Genomic DNA, 5843 nt, shown 5'->3' on the forward strand with positions numbered 1-5843 from the left:
CATAAATAATGTTATCTACCTATAAAATTCATATGTATCTTGCACATAATTCCGAGTATTTATGTAGAGAATATTAGGTTACTGTCTCATAGATTAAAATTCATTAGGTAAGTTCAATTTAAATTACCCACCAATTAGGTATGTGCCTTAAGGTAAAGAGGGCGTAATGAGCGGGAATTTCAAAAAGAAGTTGCATCCTTGATAACATGTTTAAATAATAACAAAATCTGATCTTAATCCAATTTTCAATTATCCAAAATGTCAAGTGCACACTTTTTACGCAAAGTCGTCGAAAAATCACGTTTTAGCCTTGCCCGAAGTAGGTTTGACTTTGCCGTTTTTACGGCGATTAATTTGGTTTCGGCGCATCCATTTAATTAAAAAAGTATTGTTTTTATGCCCCCGAAGGGAGGTATATTAGTTTTCAACTGTCCGTCCGTTCGTTCGTTCGTTCATCACAACGTTAACTTTTTGCATTAAGGCACTTCACTCGCGAACCACTGCACCCAGGACCTTCAAACTTCATACGCTGATAGAACTTATTGAGTACACCACCCCAACTGACTTTGGGGTTACCAGGTCAAAGGTCAAGGTCACAGGGGCCAACGTTAACTTTTTGCATGAAGGCACTTTACTCGCGAACCACTACACCCAGGACCTTCAAACTTCACACGCTAATAGTACTTATTAAGTACATCAAGCTTTTTGATTTTGGGGTCACCAGGTCAAAGGTCAAGGTCACAGGGGCCAACGTTAACTTTTTGCATGAAGGCACTTTACTCGCGAACCACTACACCCAGGACCTTTAATCTTCACATGCTGATAGAACTTATTAAGTACACCACCACTACTGACTTTGGGATCACCAAATCAAAGGTCAAGGTCACAGGGGCCAACGTTAACTTTTTGCATGAAGGCACTTTACTCGCGAACCACTGCACCCAGGACCTTCAAACTTCACATGCTGATAGTACTTATTAAGTACACTACCTCTACTGACTTTGGGATCACCAAATCAAAGGTCAAGGTCACAGAGGCCAACGTTAACTTTTTGCATGAATGCATTTTACTCGCGAACCACTGCACCCAGGACCTTTAAACTTCAAATGCTGATAGAACTTATTAAGTACACCACCCCAACTGACTTTGGGATCACCAAATCAAAGGTCAAGGTCACAGGGGCCAACGTTAACTTTTTGCATGAATGCACTTTACTCGCGAACCACTGCACCCAGGACCTTCAAACTTCACGTGCTGATAGTACTTATTGAGTACACCACCTCTAGTGACTTTGGGGTCACCAGATTAAAGGTCAAGGTCACAGGAGCCAACGTTAACTTTTTGCATGAAGGCACTTTACTCGCGAACCACTGCACCCAGGACCTTTAAACTTCAAATGCTGATAGAACTTATTAAGTACACCACCCCAACTGACTTTGGGATCACCAAATCAAAGGTCAAGGTCACAGGGGCCAACGTTAACTTTTTGCATGAATGCACTTTACTCGCGAACCACTGCACCCAGGACCTTCAAACTTCACGTGCTGATAGTACTTATTGAGTACACTACCCCTAGTGACTTTGGGGTCACCAGATTAAAGGTCAAGGTCACAGGAGCCAACGTTAACTTTTTGCATGAAGGCACTTTACTCGCGAACCACTGCACCCAGGACCTTCAAACTTCACATGCTGATAGTTCTTATTAAGTACTCTAAGCTTACTGATTTTGGGGTCATCAGGTCAAAGGTCAAGGACACAGGGGCCAACGTTAATTTTTTGCATGAAGGCACTTTACTCGCGAACCACTGCACCCAGGACCTTCAAACTTCACCTGCTGATAGTACTTATTAAGTACACCAAGCTTACTAATTTTGAGGTCACCAGGTCAAAGGTCAAGGTCACAGGGGCCAACGTTAACTTTTTGCATGAAGGCACTTTACTCGCGAACCACTGCACCCAGGACCTTTAAACTTCACATGCTGATAGTACTTAGTGAGTACACCACCCCTACTGACTTTGGGGTCACCAGATTAAAGGTCAAGGTCACAGGGGCCAACGTTAACTTTTTGCATGAATGCACTTTACTCGCGAACCACTGTACCCAGAACCTTCAAACTTCACATGCTGATTAAGAACTGCTTGATCATTGATAATTCATCCGCATTGTTCATGAATGGGACTACTTTGTGAAGCACATGAACAAATTCCTTCGGATGTGATTTGGAATCAAATAAAGATGCTACATGATTGTCAGAAATACACTAACTTTGGTAGCGGGATAAACCCGCAACCAAAAATAGTGAAAGATATCATTCGCTGATTGGCTGAGTGTATAACGATGTAAACGTCACGCGGAGCTTCCCTTTATTTTTAGATTTGTTCTGTCGGCTGCTATGTACAGTAGAACTATATTTTATTATGCAATGGAATTTACAAAAACATTAGAGTTTTCTGTAAAAACATAGAATGCATTGTTTTGCATTTAAAAAAAAGAAACATATAGTACAGTTTCCTTAAACCCAAACATATTGAATGTGTTAGAAAAATAATAATACACAAACTAGTTATACTTAATTACAACAAAGAAGTATAATTTTATAGCTCTTTGATTACAATGCTATTATCGTAGTCCAGATAGAGAATGATTTTTAGTAAGTATACTTATTTTACACAGAGCCGATATGAACAATAGATGACTGGAATTATCTGCGCTTATCAGTTGTGTATTGCTTAAACCTTCATAGTTGTGGGTTTATTATTGATCGCGACCGATGAGGCCGCGATCATTTTGAATAGGACAAGTATATGCGTGCTGGGGAAAATATTTCATGATGGACCTGTGAATTCTTTACTTGTGGGTGAAACAGGTCTCATAAGCGTAAATACGACTAGCTTCTACTGATTATAAAACATACCGTACGATTTGTTGTGAATTAACTGTTGTTGTACTTTTAGTAGTTCAACCGCCACCCTTGTTTAAGAGCAACATTTAAAAAACACGTTTTTAATCATCCTCAAGTAATAAGTAAGTAGACTCGCCCAGTTTAATCAATCTAGACGCATACATAGAGCGCTTACTTCACCCGATTTACATTCGGAACATTTTCACGCGTTTCGGGCTTTATCGTATGTTTAACATGGGATTTTTGAACCGTCCAAAGATGTTGGAAATGTTTGTCTCATTGTTTATTTTTTTTTTAATAAAAATGTTACTGCTTTCATTTTCTACCACTTTTTTCCACCCTTGCCTGAAAAAACAGTAATGAGTTTGTACACTGTTCAGACAATTGTGCTCTGTTGAAATTTAACCAAACACAAGTTTACCTGCATAAACAGAAACTGAGAAAGCATGATATGTCACCATGCGCGGATCCAGAGGTGGGGGGGGGCGGGGGTTGGGGGACCGGGGGTCCGGACCCCCTCTGGAAAATCTTTAAAAAAGGAAAGAAGACAAGAAGGAAAGAAAATGTTTTTCGAAAAAGGCAACATTAGGACTGCATGTAAAGTATATCCGGCTGCTGCTACATACGACCCCGACATAATTCATATTATTTATCTAAAAGAGACTAAGAATTTTACCTTCAAGAAAGCTTGATTTTATCATTTTTCCCGAATTTAACAGGTTAGTCCATAAAACTGTCCCAGAATGCAAAAAATGAAGTGCTAAATTTCAAAATTTCCAGGGGGGGGGGGGGGGGGGCGGGGCAGGGGATCGGAACCCCTCTGAGAAAATTGGCTGTGTCTGTGCATGGTCACTATACCTGTCCAGTACTGGACATTATGGTAAACGCTTCTTTCCTGCACAAATGACAATTTCGCAACTTCTGTCCGGTTTGTACAAATTTCTGGCCGCGATAAACCATTTGACTTGTGTTATGTTTGTTAATTGTCGAAACGCAAATTAAGTTCTTTGTTTTGGGGGTAAGAGACAGTAAATTAGAAAATTCCACAATTCTGCGCTGATACCAGTGCGAAAAAATAGCCAATGTCGAGAAAATCAAGGGAAGTGTTGAACGGATGTATTGCATATACTTAGCACTTCATCGTGTGACATTTTCAGCCTGCCGATTCAGTTGTAAAAACTCCGGTTTCAGGACACTAAAGTTTTAGGCAAAAATTGCCCAAAATGCACACCTTTCGGCGACCTGTACCGTATTGACCTAAAACATATGTATATTTTAAAGCATGTAACCAGACGGAAATGGTGGTGGGAAGAAAAGCCTCTCATAACTGTATACTTTTTCCGCAAATTTGTGCTGAATCTGGACGGATGGATGACCGTTTCCATTTCATCTGACTTCCGTTACCTCAGGTAAGATTTAAGACCCGACCGCCTACACGGAGCTAAGAACATCGATTCAAACATATATTTATTTTACACAATAATTACTCGTACGCAAGAATCCTTAGTTCTATCATAAAACATCATACATAACCAGTTGTATATAAATGCCTTTAAAGTACATTAAGAAAACGTACCCGGGCCACAATACGAAACTGTCCCATGCCACTTTTCGAGACTTAAGACAATTTTCTGTGAGCATTCAATACCAAGGTTTATATTGCGCTACATTTCTCTAAGGGAAAACCTGGTTATTTTAGATAAGCATTCGCGCGGCGGATCATCGTATTGATACATGTAATTTGGTTTGTTACTGACTGTATTGCTAAGACAGATCAGTGGAACAGACTACAAATGGAATCAGTTTCAATTCCCGACTTAGAACAAATATTTATAATCTTGCCCCAAGTGATAGAATAAATACCAAAATAGTTATTGTTTTAAATTGATTATACAATTAGCCATTATTAATACAATACATATAACAAATACGCCAAAACGGGTCAATTTTTTTTTCGGTGAAAGTTTCGGATTTGGAAAAAAATCCTTTCGAAAACAATTTTCCGGGAATCCTCCTCAGAACTGTCTCCGCCATTTTGCCAAGCCACCGGAAGCAAGTTGTTTAGATTTAAAATATTGAGTAGTCATCTCCTCGTTGTTATTATTTAAGAAATAATTTATAGCAAAAGAGTGTTTTAACACTATTTATGCACGATGGGCGGTTATACGTCGGGCGTAATAATTTCACGAGGGCGCCCCAGAGTGAAATTTTTTGTATGACGTATTACCGCCTGAGTGTATAAATAGTGTTAAAACACTCTTTTTCTATAAATTATTTCGATTCTAATATGCCCTTAATCTAAAACAGTAGATAAAATATGGTAGCGCTCTTTCTTGGTAGCAACAAAAACTTTGACGTCACCATACGTTAACGTGAAGTCATTCTAGCGTAAGCGTGTTTTAACAAACACAAGCATATTAGAATGTACAGTAAGTATAAGGGTTAATATTGTAGGAGAACTTTTGTTTTAATCTGATTTTCCTGTAAGTTTGTAATTTCGAGTGAACATGTCTTAGTCATGGCCTTGCCACCTTATCAGTGGTAATATTTGTCAACATTCAACTGTTAGACATCAAGATCATGGACTAAAGTGAGATATTGATATCTCCTTCAACTGCGTTCAGCTCTGCAGAGCCCATCTTTGTCACTAACTCCAATGACATACACTTGGCCATTGACCTGTTTATGTGAGAAAGTTGTCACGAGTCGTGACTCACAGTTTGCTGGTTCTTACTGAACTTCTTTTGAAATATGGCATGATACCAACAAAACAAAGAGGGTTTTTGAATGTATCTGGCTTTAATGGTGGTACTTAATAGGCTAGAATTACTGGGTGTGTACATTTGTCCAACTGACGTTAGCCCCTTGCTGTCAGCATTTTCAGTGCTTTGATTATAAACGAGCTTTTATTAGGTACGCGATACGGTCACGCAAGTACCA

Source organism: Mercenaria mercenaria, unplaced genomic scaffold, assembly GCF_021730395.1.
Source record: "Mercenaria mercenaria strain notata unplaced genomic scaffold, MADL_Memer_1 contig_3893, whole genome shotgun sequence".
Classification (NCBI taxonomy): Eukaryota; Metazoa; Mollusca; class Bivalvia; order Venerida; family Veneridae; genus Mercenaria; species Mercenaria mercenaria.